We start from the raw sequence: 17,569 nt of genomic DNA, 5'->3' as shown, positions 1-17,569 counted from the left end.
GATGATTGAAGGCTGTCTCTGTGACAGGGGTATAACACACAATCGCAGCTTTCTGCGTTGACTATAGAATAATTTAGTACTGCGTACGCAATCGCTTTGCGTACGGAAGGAAAGAACTCGCGCGCACTGCGCATGCGCAGTTCACGGCGAGAACACAGCCTTAGCACGCTACTTACTCGTGTACGCAATAACTAAAACTCTCTTATCATATCAAGGATACCACTGCGAGACCAAACAGCGTCAATTATGACAGCTAAAAGCGTGCAATTGCAATATCCTGTTATTTAATCTTTGGTATTTCAGTTCTTTCCTTTGTGGTTGTTTCGGTGTGGGTGTGAAATTGGGAATAGAGCACTGTTTTCCTTTCTCTCATAACCCAATATGGAGGCGACGTGTTCTCCATAAACACTTCCCCTTTTCCGCTTGTTGCAACTACTTTTCCGTGTGTGGCTGTGAGCCTGACGTTTCACGAAGCTTCTGTACGTCTCGTCTATACAATAGCTACAGAGTCACAGGCTATTCACTGCGATTGAATCACATCACGTACACCTTTTGTGCCGATACGGTTGCCATTGGAGACCAATCAGGCATCAATTCATGACACCTAAAAGTACGCAATTGCAAGATCCCATTAATTGGTCTGTGGCATTTCTTTTCTACTCTTTGTATGTTTGAATACGGGGGCGACGCTCACGCGGAAATATTGCGAATAAAACGTTTTCCCCCCTTTTTCTCATGACCCAAAATGGAGACGACGTCAAAATTTTCTCTAAAGAACGCTTTCCCCTTTTCCGCTTGTTTCAACTGTTTTTCAGTCATCCACCGTGTAAGGTGTATCGGTGAATAACGATGGATTATGAGGGCCCTCCCCTCCCCTGTATTTGGGAAGCCTACCGAAGGCTTGCGGAGTTAGCCTTAACTGGATTGCAGGCAGCTCCATGGTATCACGGGGGAGTTCAAAGGCTTTTCCCCGGCATGTTACGTGCGTCCTCTCCGCTTTGCGTGGCTATATAGCTGGTTGGGTTCGAAGTCGCTGACGTATACGGCGACCCACTAAGCCTCCTATGCGCGAGCAGCTCGTCGTTGGCATTGGCAGGGCTTTGCGTCGTAACTTGGTGCGTGTTTATGGCAGCTGGAGTAGGAGCGGGGCTTCTTCCCAGGGAAATCTTATTTGGGCGACTCGCCGGCCAGACTTGCGAGAGCGGATTTTGTGTTTGGGCCTGCATGTCTTCTTTCCCGCGAAGCCGTTTTGGTTTTGGTTTCACTCTCCCAGATAGTTTTGTGCGCTTATATTCTTTGTTGTTTGTTTTTTTTTTGTGGCGTGTGATGGTTTGGGCACAGTATACGAAGGGGCTGGGGGTGTAAACGGCTCGAGCTTCAGGGTGATGGGAATTGCATGGTCACACCGTTTCAAACGCGTGAACAACAGCAACAACAACTAGATTGTGATGGTTGTGATGGTCATGAGGTGAGCGCGTGAAGTGAAGCATGATGGAATAAGTTTTTTTTTGTGTTAATTTTAATTGCAGTACTTTTACTTGTTTTTGTTTTCCGTACTTGCAACTGATCAGCATCCTTGTCACATGTATCTTTCTAGAATTATTTTGACCGCTATTTTGGTACTGCGGAGTTCATTTAAACAAATTTGATATTTCCTTAGTTGGGACATGATAAAGTTATTGCAATCCGTGGCAGGAGTTCCCTGCAGATGAAGCTGATGTTTATGTTTAAGAAAATAAATGCTGTTGATCTCACTGATTTACCTATGGGGGAGGAGCCAGCCTCGTACATGTATGCTCTGCTCGCTTGATTGGAAAACTATATGTGTATATTTCTTTTATTTTGATTTGCGTGCGTCAATATGAAGGTCTTGTGCTGTTCTTGGACACGCAAGTACATATTGTTATTATTTTTACTTCTTTGGCGTTAGCATGCAGCTGCAAGCGCTATGGAGCAGCCGGCATCGATGTTGATGGAGCCTTACAACTCGATGTTTCTCTTTTTTTTCTCCTTCCATTTCCGTATCCCATGTGAAGTTCGTTAGTGGTCTGGTAAATTGCTGTGGACACGCAGTGTCTGGGTTGACGTGCAGCTAACTGTGCCGTGGCCAATACATCGGGTTTACCATAATCCAGAGTGGAGGGAAGGACGGGTAATATAAGCGTTGAACTAGTGAGATAGATAGATAGATGTAGAAAGAAAAAAACACATGAAAATTGAAGCGCTGGACTGTAGTTAATGCGGAAAATTACAGTTTTACCACTTACCACAGCATCCCTTTGGGAGTGAGTTACATGGCTCGCGTAGCATAAGTGTCGCGGTTGCAGGTTTGTGGGACGGGAAATATGTCTAATGGTTAAAAAAAAAGAAAAGAAAAGAAAACGAAGGGAAAGGTTAGTCATACAGAAGGCTTGCTATTCCCTAAAAAAAGGAAGAATGCTCCTGCTCTAGTCGACCGTTCAGGCAGGCACTGCAGGGAGACATCACAAAGTGCCCAAGAGTCCAGCATCCCGAAGGAACCGCAGCGCCGTTGTGCCCTCAGCATGCTCGGTAGGGCCAAGTAGTACCAAGAGAGAAGGCTCTTGGTAGCCCAGATGGAAGAAACGACGCCGGAGACTGGACCGGTGTCCTTCGTACCGCTGGCGGTCGAGGAGAACGTATGGGAGACATATGACACAAAATATACCTAAATGTACGTGGCAAAATGCAAGACATATTCTCGTCTCGCCTCTCTCTTGCTCCGCGTGGCGTTTCCCGTCCAATATAGAAACGTGATCATATTTTTTTCTCTCTTCATCAATGGTATAATGAAGTGCGGACATAAAGAAGGACCCACTCGGAGACTGCACATGGAACGCGTCTATACTTTCGGTATTCGTCTGCACTCGTTGCTCGCCGACATTTACCATTTGTCATCTGGCGCTTCCATTATTCACGGTAACGACTGTCGCCTGTTGTGTCAAAGTGCAAAGGCTGGTATCTTCATCAAGACTACGTTGGAACAGCAATAATACATACATAACGATGATGACATGATGTGTCTCACAGCAGGAATTGGGGTACTCTACTCCGTTAGATGTGGGTTGAGTGAGACGGGAACCACATGGATGGTGTACCACATGAACACATGACAGGTGAGGCGTGCATTCTGGGCATACACTACCTAGCGTCTGTCTGCTAGCGGTCCCTGTCCCTTGTGTCCCAAGTGATTGATTGTTTGATTGAGTAATAAAAAAGATGGAGATGTGAGACCCGGTACGAAGTCTGGTCGACAGGCTACTCCAGAACTTTTTTTTAGTTCAGTGTTAGTTCAGTGTGGACAGATGGAAGGAGGACAGCAGGATGGAGTGGGGGAACGGGGTTCGTATGCGTCCTGGGCCGACTTCAAGGGGAACTGTGCCTACATTCGTCCGGGAGTCTTCGGAAAACCAAGGGAAAACCTCAGACAGCACAGCCGGAGGTAGGATTCGAACCCACCACCTCCCGGTCTTCAGCACGACCTTGGCTACCACCAACGATCGAGCGGGACGCCCTCACCCGCTCGGCCATGCCGCTGGTACCCCAGAACTCGTCCCAAGCGAAATGTTCCCCCAGCTCTCTATGCCGTAAAAGAAAAGAGTCCGCAGGGTCACGATAAATCACAATATGACTGCGACATCTGGAACAAGCCGGTGGTTATGAAGTACACCATAAATGATTCACGAAGACCCTCACCGTGTTGCACAAAAGGTTATGAGAAGGGCCTACAGAATCGCCGCAAGGCTGGACGACGCTTGAGCCCGAAATATTTGACGATGAGAAGAAAGACGATGAGACATCCATGATGCATCTTGTTTCTCGTTTTTTTGTTTTTTTGCTTTGTTCTAATAGATAAATAAATATATCCCCCCGTGCTTGTAGACCAGACTTCCACGTGTTCCTGGTGATGCCGTTTTTTTTTTTTTTTTTTGCCGGTGTGCGATAGTGGGTAAGGTGGTGGTTAATGGGTATTGTACGGGGGGGGGGGGGGAGAGGTATGTTTATTTGGATGAGTAATGAATAATGAAGGGTAATGAAGGATACTGTACGGGTTAATGGGTAATGTAATGATGACCGTCGGGCGCTTGTCCGTGCTATCTCTGCAGACAAGACGAGATCACAATGGCTGCATGACATAACGCTCTACTCTCTGTTCCACGCCGTGGATATCCGTCTCTCTCTCTCCCTCCCTCCTTCTCTCTCTCTCTGTCGCTTCCTCATTGCTTTCCGCGACACTGCGTATCTCTTCTTCACCGTATGCAGCTGAATGTTGCGTTTACCCCAGTTATGAGGCAGCGCCTTGGCCGTGCGCCATCGGACCTTTGTGCATCGTGCAATGTGCGCGCTGACCTGCACCACCTACTTATGGACTGCCCTGACTACCAGCGGGAGCGCGAGATCTTGCAGCACGGAATGCATGCAATCGACCACCGCCCCTTTACCATAGGCAAGGTGCTGGGCCCATGGTCCAGTAGCGTTCATACGCACCAAGGTCTCCGTAATCCGTGGGATTTCCTGTCATCAACAGGTCTCTCCACGCTGCTTTGATCACCTGAATCTTCATCTCCATCATCATCATCATCATCTGTCACTATCTACAAATGGCACTGGGGCAGCGCCCAGCCTGCTGGCCGGCGTCAGCCCCATCTCATTATCGTCTCTGTGTGTGTGTGTGTGTGTGTGTGTGTGTGTGTAATGATGCCGACAGACATATTCCGACTATAGCGCGGTTAACGACGCGGTCGCGAATCTTACATGCACGTGTACCGTGCGCATGTGTATAGTGTCAGTGTTATATCCCTGCTAAATATCCTTACATAGCTTGGACCTGCCATTTTTGTCGTCCTTCAGCCTGAAAAAAAAAAGAAAAGAAAAGAAAGATATTGCAGGTGCTCCCTGGCACTCTGACGAATTTTACAATACGAAAGAGCGCATTGAAATTTATGACATGAAAGAACGCCGCACTGAATGCACGAGCACAAAGTTTCAACGAACCGAGGTCGCTTTTACGAGCCGACGCATTACAGAGTTCTTTATGTACACGCAAGCCACCATAAACATGGGTCACTTGCACTTCATAAACCCTTCACAAAGCACGTTCGTATTTTGCCCGTTGGTCCCGTGCTGGCTCTCTTTTAAAAGAAAACCGAGCGACGAGGGAAAAAAAAAAAATGCACGTTTGCGTCCCGTCGGCAGCGCCAGCCAAGGCGCGACGCTATTGCGAGTGCAGCTAAAGAAGCGGCGCATAACGTCGTCGCGACGACGACGACGGCGTCACACACAACCGCTTCGCTTCATCGAAGACTGGCGACGCCGGGCTCCGGCATTCTTGGTTTTGACTCCCGTTATATCGTTTCTTGTTCCTGAGCGGCATCGCATATAGAAAGTGGCGCCCTTTTAAGTACACTGGCTGCCTTAATCTGAGGACTTTAGAAAACGAAGGGAACTGGAGCTCTCTCTGTAAATAACCCTATAGCGAAAAGTGCACGGAGGAAGGGCATTACACTTGAGTGGTCTTCTGATTAGACTGGATGAATGAAAGGAAAATGGGGAGATCGAACGCTTGTGCAGAAAGGAGAAGTCGACTACTCGAGTTCGCTTAGAGGGATAATTCGGTCTCCAAGCACCGCGATTGTTATTGGCATTATAAATCATCAGAATCCACGTACGTGGTTTGAAATTCCCGCGCAGAGAGACATGCGTGACGTCAGTGTGAAGACATGAGGGCGTTGCTACGACGACATGCCTGGTCGGCTTACTATATCCTTTGCAAGCTCATTTATTTTGGACGTAAAAGGGACGACTTCGCACACTCTTCTTCCCTGCCGACATCAGTGCCCGACAACAACAACAACAACAGATAAATTGATGATGATGAATGGCCCGAGTTTCATGTCGGCCATATCTAGATATATAGATGCTCAGTAAGATGTGCATACAACCTCAACAATCGTTTTGTGAGGGATATACAGACTCATGCAACCTTATTGTACCTATTGTATTGTAAATCTACTATACCTATTGTATTGTAAATGTGCTTCGAAGCACTTAAGGTTGATTATAGAGCTCTCTGTGACAAGGCCTTCACTGCAGGGAAGCTCCTTGGTGCAACGACACAGAAGTTCATAATCTGCGTCGGCATTTACGACGAAACACAGGAAAAGAGTGTGTATACATAAATATCTTGTTCGCTGCACAGTGTCTTGCTGAAATGTTATAGGAGCGTTTTCGTTTCAAAGCACACCGGAAAACGGTTACGCCGTGATGTCTCAATTCCCTCTGCCTCAGGTACTACGAACGTGCGGGCGTGGAAAGGGCAAAAGATCCAAAACGTTTCCCCTCTATTTCTCTGCGGGGCGTTTCAGTTTACGACTCTGAATGATATATTTTCCCTGGGCTCAATTGAGTGTTTTTATACCGTTACAATGGGAACCGATGCTACCGCTGGTTTTCTTCATCATTGCCGTACCCGCTTTCGATTTTTGAGCGTTCTTCTAAAAGTGGGCTCTGCATCGCTGACCAATTTTTGACAGGATGGGTTCTTCTATTCAGCTTTACGATTGAGTAAGTCTGCGGTATTAACTTGGTCACTTACTTTCTGTTGCTAATATGGGAGTATAAAGCAGGGTAAATTTGATGCGTCGCTGTCTTTCTCATCCTTTCTCATTTTTCTTTCTTGTGTTAGCTGGCAATATGTTGACGAAAGAAAACGATGGATTTATATACCTACCCCTCACTAAAACATACCTTTCGTGCTTGTTGGTATTTGACTTCCATAGGGCTATAGGCTTCCATAGGTCGTGGTTTTAGCGCTCTTCGCCCCATGGAAATTATATACCTCTACTCTTACACTATACCTCTAAGGCCCCATGGTTTTTCTGTGGGACAAACTTTATTGGATTGTCTTTCGCTAAATACTGGGCCGATTTTCACGATATTGGCTTTGTTCGATAACATTATTTTTAAGGGATTTACGGAAGTGCAGAAAAAATTCCGTAAATTTGACGCTCAAACTGCGCAGCATACCGTCGAAATACTGCACGATTTGCTCGCTCGCTATACCGAGCCATTCGTTCGCTACAAAACTAACGTACTAAAGGTTGAAATACTAATAGGTGAAATTTGTTACGTCCATGCGAAGCAAAATACTTCGAATAACATTTTAATATCACAATATGTATCCATTTTTGACCGAGCAATAGACCGTGAAGCACACTGAAGAGCTGCTGATACAAACCTCCTGAAAGCCATAGTGTAGTGTCCCAAACGTTGCCACAGCAGCACTGTACAGCTGTTTCGGCCTAATTGGACCTCTTCAGCAGTGCGCAGGTGGGCAACGTTTGAGTAGATGGCGTCAGAAGGTCACGTTGGACGTGATATCTTCGCGTAAAATATCTAAGGGACACTGGATTTATTTCCACTCCCCAGTAGAACTTGACTCTTACTGTATGGAGGGAGTTGCCTCAGGAGGACAGCCGCCGATATTTCGTACAGAGACTGTTCTTCTTGACCCACAATTCGCATGAACTTTTAACACGTCATACCTAACCCTTTAAACACCATGCCAGTGATGAGGACGGTGCCCAGAAGAAGAACAATCTCTGTTCGAGATATCGGAGTCTCTCGTCTTGAGGCAACTCCCTTCATACTTCCCTATACCGTTTCGCTGGATTTCTACCCGTCTATGGGCTCTTACTAAGATTGTTATGCCTTTGTGCAGTCACATTACCTGACCGTGAGAGCTTCATGTCGTACTAAGGACTTTGACGTAGCATCATTATTCACTCGTCACCTCGTCATTTCGTGATGATGATGGTGATGATGACGGATGGAAGAAGAAAATGGGGAGGGCATCATTTCATACTATATCGTACTAACCACAGTGCTCCGGTGTAGTAGTCACAAGTGAGGCGGCAAATTTTTCCGCTCATCGTCACTACATGTATTTGTTGTGCAACAATATTTCGCGGGACTTCAAACTCGCGAAAATTACTATAGTCGTATTCAACTTAAGAAGGAAAAGAAATCTAGTCCGTCAACTGCATACGCGGTCGGAGATAAGGAGGCGCAATAGCGCGCCAGGAGAAATACTGCAGCGCCACCACGCAGCGTAGTGTCATGTGACCAGTCCTTCACAGCCAATACGGAAGCAGAGTGAGTATGATGGGTTACATTATCTCGCCGAGTAGCGAGCGTGACCTCTCTGTGTCCAACCAACCTATCTGCGGCGCAGTAATATTTTGAGAGCTCACGGGCTAGATTTATTTTCCTTCTTAAGTTGAACACGACGAACTATACTTCTGCAGTATCTGGTAAAAAAAAAACACACAAAACATGCATAAACAACTGTCACCAACAGCGGCCACAGCGAGGTGCATAGCAGCGATTAGGGAATCCAGATTTTCATCCCAGAGCCAATAGCGCGCCAGGAGAAATACTGCAGCGCCACCACGCAGCGTAGTGTCATGTGACCAGTCCTTAACAGCCAATACGGAAGCAGAGTGAGTATGATGGGTTACATTATCTCGCCGAGTAGCGAGCGTGACCTCTCTGTGTCCAACCAACCTATCTACGGCGCAGTAATATTTTGAGAGCTCACGGGCTAGATTTATTTTCCTTCTTAAGTTGAACACGACGAACTATACTTCTGCAGTATCTGGTAAAAAAAAAAACACAAAAAACATGCATAAACAACTGTCACCAACAGCGGCCACAGCGAGGTGCATAGCAGCGATTAGGGAATCCAGATTTTCATCCCAGGAGCCAGACGTCGCGGCGGCAGCGTTCGCGGGGCAAAACACGACAACGTTAAAAAAAGGGGGAAAGACGGGAAGGAAGGGGAAGGAACTCGGGCGCCAGCGCGTCGCGCAAGCTCCTCGCACATCGCCAGCGGGGCGTCCTAATTCGATTTGCAAGGCACAGGCTTCATCTGACTTCTTCCCCCACTATCATACATGCCTGCCTCGGAACGGTTATAAGGAAACAGGGCAAGAATACATATTAGGGAGAATCAAAAGAGGGAACAAAAGAATATGAATGTCTGTCTTTCTGCGCCGTTTGATAAGCCTCTGGCGTTGTTGCTGCTTCTCTTCGGGATTTGATACGGCAATTTCGTGACGTCTGTTGTTTCAAGTCAGTATATGGAGAAAAAGAAAGGAATGTGGAAGTCTTTCTGGAGAAATTGCTTTGACCGAATATGGTTGCGTGTGGTATCTCTTTGAGCAGGAACGCACGGTTTGAGTGCTTTGGTCGATGTTTTGATGCGTCGTGTGTGAAAGGCAGTCAAGGCGATTCTTCTTACACAGTAATTTGATTTTTTTAAACCTTTCAAGTGTAAATATCTTGCCTTATGGCACACGCCTTCTTTGCGTAGGTTCTCATGCCGTACAGAAGGGAGTTTTTCGTATTCTGCGTAAAGCAGCACTTCAAGATGGCGTATTGCACACAAAGCGTATTTTCTAAGGGTATTTTCAGGGTAAAACACTGTTTCGGATGGGTATTCGCTGTAACACCTTTTCAACACTGTTATTACACCTTTCAGTCGAGTCTACGGAATAGCAAAAGGTGTTTACATATATATATATATAGTATCTGTTTCTCTGCGTGCAGCCATAGAAGCCATCTTAATCTGTAATTTTGAATTTCAAACACGTCTAGCGTCATTTATTTGTTTCTTTAATGGCTTTTTCCCCTCATTATATATGCATGTATATATATATATAGTTATGGAAGGAAAAAGACGCGGACAACAGATTTTAGGGAAGTTAGGAACACTAGCTTATTTAATAGGGAGGTATTAAAAGCTAAGTGAAAAAGGGTCGTCGACGAAGACAGTGCCACTGTCGAAATGCCGACCCTTTTTCCTTTAACTTTTAATACCTCCCTATTAAATAAACTAGTGTTTCTAACTTCCCTAAAATCTGTTGTACGCGTCTTTTTCCCTCCATAACTGTAAAATTTCGTGGCCGTTTTATTTTTATTTTTTGTATTTCCCTTGACCTATATATATATATATATATGTATATAAACTCTCCTTACATGCTAAATACGTATATGAAAAATGGCTGTGTGCTCCCGACCGACAAGTTGCTCGGGGGAACGGGCAGGGGGAGGGAGGGGAAGCGAAAGAAACTTTAAATTTGTTTGCTTATTAGGCACATCTTATGATACCCGCCCTTGAGGTTCAACAGCCTCCAAGAAGCTCAGCAGAGCTCTTTGCACGAGCTTCCGACGAGACGAATTTCCGCCTACGTTTTAACATCAACAGTCTAATCCCATGCACTGTCAAAACGAGAGCTTGGCGGATCACCTCACCACGTCTTTCATGCCATACAATGTCCCCCCACATGCGAATTGTCGCATTCTTGTCGGAAAGCTACGGATCAGGATGGGATTGTCGTAATAAGCCTTAAATGCTCAGTCATGTTGAAGCAAGGTCTGCCGGTGAACCGAAAGAAGTATATTATGAACGTTCACGACGCCGTTACCTCTAGGATGTGGCTTCATCTCTTTAAAGCTGGTCATATATAGAAAGGATGAATCTTCATCACAAGGAAGGAGGATCTTCTTTGGAGAAGTCTATTCCACTTCTGCGATTCGTTTTATGCGCCCTCTAGTGATGAGATGAACTGAAACCATCTCTGAATATTATATTGCGTAAATGTTATGTAGAGTATGCCGATTTCTGGTTTAAACTGCTCAGTGGGAAATGAAAAGCGAGAAACGAGCGTGGAATGTGTTCCTGGTGAATATTTTTTTAAAAATAATAGTTGAAAATGTTATACTGGGGAGATAGACATTCTTAGTGAAATTTCGAATTCAAAGGTGTGGAATAATAGAAGATGTGGGATGACAAAATAAGTATAGTGAATGCGTCATGATAGGGCGCTGCAATGCTCTAAAGTATTTCCCTCTATTTGGTAAAAGTAGCCACGATACAACATGCATGCATGCCATTCTGGAAAACGCAGAGCTGGAAGATGTGGAAACAAAAATCTCCGACTACTTTATAATGCTCCGCCTTCGCAGGTGCATCACTGCGCGACGCACGAGCTCCACAGTGAAGCCACTGGCACAGGCTGTAGTCGGCACGCGCTGCGCTTTGTTTGTTTGTTTGTTTGTAAGAAAAAAAAAAACAAGGAGAAATTGAACTCGTCTCCCGACTTGTTCTGCTACTCCTAACAAAAATTATCACCCCACCCCACCCCCAAAACTACTTCCCAGGTCCTCTACTCTCAAGTTCGCTATTCACTGTTCAGAAGTCCACTATCCACATGTTCACTAGAAGTCCACAATTAAACACTATTCACAATTATCCCAAGATCATGCACACAGGATGCTAGAGGGTTGTATCCATCCCACAGCTCTGGACAAATTTCACAAGTGCCGCCAAGGCAGCATCCCTCGTGTTCGGTGCCCAAAGTCCCAACACCTTCACTATATCGAAGACCCTGCTGTCTAGCCGGTCAAGTGTAGCTTTCAGTGTAGCTCTTTGAGATGCATACCTAGTGCAGTGCATTATAATATGCTCACTATCCTCCACTGTTGCACAAACTGAACAATTCGATGAGTCGGCTCTTCCAACTTTATGAAGAAAATGACGGCCATAAGGCACGCTGCGCTTTCTTCTTCATTTGTTGACTATGTTTCGGCGTTCCCAGCATCCCCATTTGCGAAATTTGGTGAAAACTAACCGAATCACAAAAGTAATCTAGGTGCGCAGTGCCTTGTTGACGCCAGTCGTGCTTACAAATCGAGCCAGGAGGATAGCCTATACTAATATCCCCTGTGTATTCTTTTGAATCCTGCCAAAGGCGAACCGCATAACAGGGATGTTATGCGGTTCGCCTTTGGCAGGATTATTCCAATATAATGCCTTGGCCGCTCTGGCGTTCATGCGTGCAGCTCGCTAATACCGTGATAGCAACCCTTCCACTATACTATGACCACTCTGTACACATTTGGAAACTTCTCAGATCAGCAGATGTTGCACAAAGCTGATCTGCGATAGGATGCATCTCTGTAGTTCTAGTATATACCCTTGCGTGCATTTGCTGATGCTGTCGGACATTTTCTCTGGGTTCCTCAAACGGAGGTGTCGCATCTTGCATTTATGAGTGCGGCGCACATGATTAGTGACAGATAAAGAAGGCCGGTCTGTATGAGTCTGACATGTTAATTATAAGCACGGCAGGGGGCGAGACCTGCGGCGTTTTATAGGGTCATTTGACGATGGAACCACAACCGGTGCTACTAATGACGCTGATGCAGCAAACAATTAGGCTTTCCGCACTCATTTACGTTCTGCGGGAATTACCCAATCTGCTTCTGTAATAGAGGTCGTTCTTCTTCTCAGCAAGACCAGCTCGGTGAACCTTGTGAGGCTTTGTACACAGGCGAGGAACGCGAAGGTGTCCCTTTGTAAACTTTTGGGACGCTGCTACTAACATTGGTGCCGGTATTCTGTTGCTTGCGATTATTCTGTTTATTGTAGCGCATGTTGTACCGCATGTGCAATAACAACAATAAATACATGCAGTGTCGCTTAATTTGTGGCTAGCTACCTTAACAGGACACGTGTCCTTTTTGGGCGTGCGAACCGGTGTACGCGTCCTGCTCGTTGGTGATAGCCAAGGTCGTGCTGAAGACTGGGAGGTGCTAGGTTCGAATCCTACCACCGGCTGCGCTGTCTGAGGTTTTCCCTGGGTTTTTCGAAGACTTTCTAGACGAATGTCGGCACAGTTACCCTTGAAGTCGGCCCAGGACGCATACTAATCCCCCCCTGTCCCCCACGCCTTCCTGCTGTCCTGTCTCAACCTGTCCACGTCTGTAGGCCCCTAATAGCCGCAGTTGCTTCGCGGCGCTAACACGGAGTCAAGAAAATAACCGGTGTGCACTAGTTAGTATGAGATATGAAATGGTGCGGTGGTGATATGATATGAAATGGTGATGAGACGTGAGGATGCTACATCCACCAAGCAGCGTGTAACTCCGTTCATTACTGATAGGACCAACCACCACGTGACGCCCAGTGCCCACGTGACGTGGTTGTGTGATATGGCCACGTGACAGTCCTATAGCATTGACAGCCCAATATTGGCAATGCCGGCCCAATGTTGGGCCAAGATGTGCTGCTTGGGTTGTGGCACAAAGCCCAAAGATGCAGCCACTGCTTTATTTTTTTATTTTTTACTTTGATATGTTTCTTTTTAGGCCGAAGGTGTGTATGAAACTACTGTGGTTGTGTAATTACTGAAGCGGGCGTGAAATTATTGGGTGCCCAGCCTTAACCCCGCAGCCCCTGCCTCGGATGCAATTCGGTCAACGGCGTGTAACGATTTCAGCAACCCTGCTGAACCTGAGGTTACATGTCTCCGGAAGAAATAAGTATCGCGCTCACCATGTCGACCTGGCGGTGCGCTTCGTGGCACTCTGACGCGAAAGTCTTAATCGAGCGCCGTGCGGAGCTGACAAGTGTGCCGAGCAGTGGGTGCAAAGAGCACTGCATATTCATGACGTCACTTTCTCATTCGTTTGCTGCCGATCCGCGTTATTCGGGTGTATGTAGTACTTTCAGTAATAAAACCAGGCAACGAACCTTCTGTTCCGCCTCTTCTTGGACGGCACGAAGCGCCACTTGTCGGCGTTCGCACCTGCGCTACTCCGTTGGCCACTCACTTGGTAGGTGGCCGCAAAGAGGCCGCGTTTTGCGTCTGACCTCGGCAAATATGAATGAAGGTAAAGATGTTTAATTAGAAACGCCTCGGCGCCTGCGAGATTTATGACCTGCAGGGGCAGCACGCCTTCGTGCTGCGCTTCTGCGTCATAAACTAATAATTAATGCGGATCTACTTTGTAGAGTCTGCACGTCCGTCTATAAGCGTGTGCGCTGCTTATAAGACAGCCTCCTTATACACTGATTGTAGTGGTGGAGAGTCTGCTTCTCGCTGCTATAATGGCTTCTGCGTCGCTTCAGTGTATGCCCATAAAACGGGATGGTAGGCTGAACGAGCCGCAAAGTTGTCTAACTGCCTCACTTGTTTTACAGCATATAGTGACAACGTTCTGTGTACGGTTTATTCACTGGCGCGATGAGCTCTCTTCGGTTCCTCCCGTTCTATGAAGAACGAACTCTCTCCTGTATACGATTTGCTCAGGGTGTGCTCTCTGTCAATTTGCGTTTCCTCTTCCAGTCTTGAGAGGTCCTCACTGTGACCCCTTCATTTCTCTGTAGACTTGCTTTCTACATCCTGGATATCGCGAGGACAGCTCTTCTAGTTGGCTTTAATTTTAGTTTTGTTTTTTGTTTGCTTTTTTTTTGTCGTTGTATATTTTCCCAGACTATATAACTACATGCGTAGGTATACTACATCTTTTTCTTTCCTATTAAAACGTAAAGCATACTGTAAACGCATTTTTATTCGAGATGTATTAATTTTCGCGATTTTCGCGACTGCTAAGAAATCACGAAAAGTTGTACCCGCGAACACAGCTTTACTTTTATCCCGCGAAAGAAAACAGCCCTGGAATCGCGAATAACTTCGCAAATGACTGAATGCGCTATTCGCGAAAATTAATACATCGCGAATACGTTTACAGTATCTCCGAACGGATTCGCAAGGAATAAACCATTCCGGAACTGCTCCGGAGAAGCGGTTCAAGTTATCCAGAAAAATGAAAGTTTTTTTTTTTTTGTGAACGGGCGGTCTGTCGGTGTAGCTCATGGTGTACCTCAGAGCTGTCCTAGCACGAGGCCGTCGTCCGGTCCTCTCCGGGGAATTCCTTCAAATCCTTTCTCTCGTCCATTTTTTCACCTCACAAAAATTGTATTTTCTATATAAATACGAATGGTGCGAGCCGTAACACGAAACCCTTCAAAATGTTGAATACGACTCGTCAGAAAAGAGACCATTTTAGTGTGGGAAAGTACGGCGAAGCTACCCGGACAGCTGGACGTCAAAAAGGGCTGAGCCGGTTGTGGGAAGAAGCGTATACGGGTGGGTCCGGACGCGCGGACGTCTTCAGGTGGACGCGCGCGCGTTCTGTGTGTATTCGTGACGCAAGAATGGAAGGCGGTTCCCCGACCTGTCACAGCAATGTCGGACCGGTCTCTCCCACTGATGTCTGACGGACAGCTCAGAAGCGAAGCGGGATGTTTTTTTTTTTTTTTTTTTTTTTTTGAGAATGCGTAGTATCTGAACATGTTCAGTGGTGTACCTTCCGCACTGGGAAGCTCGAGTGTTTTGCGGCATTGGTACAAGGTTATGTCGAGTTGTTTTTGGTATGGGTTGTCCATTTCGTCATTCTACTGTTCTTAGCGAGTAAAATTGGACATGGAAGGGTTGGTTCCTAGTGTTTTCTTTTCTTTTTTTTTCAGCAAATTTTGTCACGTAGAAAGTGTTTCCACCAAGTTTTAATAGTGCTAAACAAGACTTCCAGCTTAATGCGAATAAGGACTAAAAACAAAAATATCGTAACGGTACTTCTGCACAGTACTACAGTTGCTGACAAAATAGGAGAGAAATAAAAAGGGTCGCATCTTTGGGTTGTGTGCCAAAGGCATTAAATGCTATTTTATTAAATTTTTATTGAAAGCCTTCGAATGTTTTGTGAAACCGCTTACGTTTATTATTATTATTACTTTTTTTATTACTGTGGTGGTTACACAATTTCAGCATATACTGCATGCAAACATCACAGTCAGGCGATCACGTTGTGGTCACGTGACCCTATAATGCCACGGACGGACATGCACGTTAGTTCATTTCGTGACATTGTGAGTGAGGTAGAGGAATTACGTATGAGGCACTCTTCGTGCAAACACAAAAGCACCACTGCAGCAGCATTTAGCCAAATGTCCGTCAGCCATCGCCATCAAAGGTCTGCACGATGGAAATGAAAAAAAGAAAAGAAAAGAAAGGAAAAACTACGGAGTCACTATTTTTTTTTACTTTCGTGTTAGCGCCGCGAAGCAACTATGGCTATGAGCGGCGTACAGAAGAGGACAGCAGGAAGGAGTGGGGGGACAGGGGGTTTACTACGCGTCCTGGGCCGACTTCAGTGGGAACTGTGCCGACATTCGTCTAGAAAATCTTCGGAAAACCCAGGGAAAACCTCAGACAGCAAAGCCGGTGGTAGGATTCGACCCCACCACCTCCCAGTCAGCACGACACCAACGGGCGAGACGCCTTAACCCACTCAGCCATGCCGCTGGTGGAATCGCTAATTATTAGTTTTAATTACAAACAACAAACAAAATGATTATCAATTGCATGTACTGGCTGAACCAGGGCGCTCGTATAAAGCTCGACCCTCCCGTGCCAATATTTTCCGGATCAGAAATGTCGTCCGCTTATTTCAGACTCGCAGTCGAGCACAGCGACGTTTCCCCGCGGGGTGAGCGATGACGCCGCCGAAAATTTCGTTCACGGGGTCACGCGCTTGGGCCGCTCTGTCGTGACCCTTTATTCGTACATATAGTCAGATGTCGCCCGTGTGCCTGGAGCCCGCCCTGGAGCAACAACGCGTTGATGGCGGAAGTCTCCCAGCGCTGAGCCGGAAATTACGAGGGCGCCGTTTGTCTACCTAAGGTTGATCGAAAGCTCGAGACCGTCGCGTGCATTCGATCGTTTCTTCTAGGAACCGTACACGGCGACGCTTGTAAATAAGAGAGCAGGCGCCACGTCGAAAACGAATCTTGCCGACTTGATGAACGGGGGGGATCTGCTTCTTTAAGATTTCAAAGCGGAGACACACGCGGTTCTCAAATGGTTGATTTTTTTGTTTTATTTTCCTGTCTTTTCAGGTCCGTGATTTGGAGTGGTCGCCTGCGTTTGACGCGTGCGGAGCAGGTGCTTCTTGGTAAGCCATTGGGACGTGTTTTCTTTCGAAGTAAACCCGCGCTCTTGTAACAGAAACTTGTTCTTGGATATAGCGCGGGGCGTACGCCTTTTTGTGACAATTAACATTCCTGCATAAGTGTCACAAAAAAAGGCGTACGCCTCCCATTTTCAATAGAGCAGAGGAGGATGTCAATAGCGATGCATCATTCAATGTCAATAACGATGCATCGTTGAAAACGGGTGGCGTACGCCTTTTTGTGATACGTATGCAGTAACGTTGTCCGCCACAAAAAGGCAAAAAAACGCAAACAACACACTTTCCAGAGGTATGGCAAATCTGCCAAATCTGTCTGGAGTGACAACGACGTCATTCTGCGCAATGGATGGCCTTTTATCGTGTGTTGTGTGATGAAGATCTGTTATAAGAGCGCGAGCTTGCGAGTTGAAAATTCCTTTTACAGAGATGACAGTTCATATACGAGTTCAATTTGTCGAGCAATCATTCTATGCTTTGTGCTCTCATCAAATATTGATACTTGGACGTTTTGTTTTTCTTTTCGTTTTCGTTGAGTCCTTCGCAGCTTCCCTTTACGCGGAAAAAATAAAGAAAGAAAGAAAAATGAAGACGATACAAATAAGGCGAAATACCGTATTTTCCTGCGTATAACGTGGGGACTTCTGTGAAATACTTTGCTGTGCTCTTGAACCGG

The 17,569-nt window shown here is 46.2% G+C and overlaps 1 protein-coding gene across 3 annotated transcripts in view; it reads left to right on the top strand.

Moving 5' to 3' along the window:
• The window catches only part of LOC135366755 (muscleblind-like protein 2a), a 304,286-nt gene that overhangs the window by 27,556 nt on the left and 259,161 nt on the right, over positions 1–17,569 (top strand). For 2 of the 3 annotated variants that reach the window (XM_064599626.1, XM_064599625.1), the window contains exon 2: positions 16,823–16,878. The exons of the other annotated variant lie outside the window; for it this stretch is intronic. The gene's annotated coding sequence lies outside the window, so the exon portion shown is untranslated. The remainder of the gene's footprint in view (positions 1–16,822; positions 16,879–17,569) is intronic. 3 annotated transcript variants of the gene reach the window in all.

The sequence above is a fragment of the Ornithodoros turicata genome, chromosome 8 (assembly GCF_037126465.1).
Source record: "Ornithodoros turicata isolate Travis chromosome 8, ASM3712646v1, whole genome shotgun sequence".
NCBI classification, from domain to species: domain Eukaryota; kingdom Metazoa; phylum Arthropoda; class Arachnida; order Ixodida; family Argasidae; genus Ornithodoros; species Ornithodoros turicata.
Note: the sequence above shows the minus strand (reverse complement) of the source record. Positions and strands in the feature narration are given on the sequence as shown.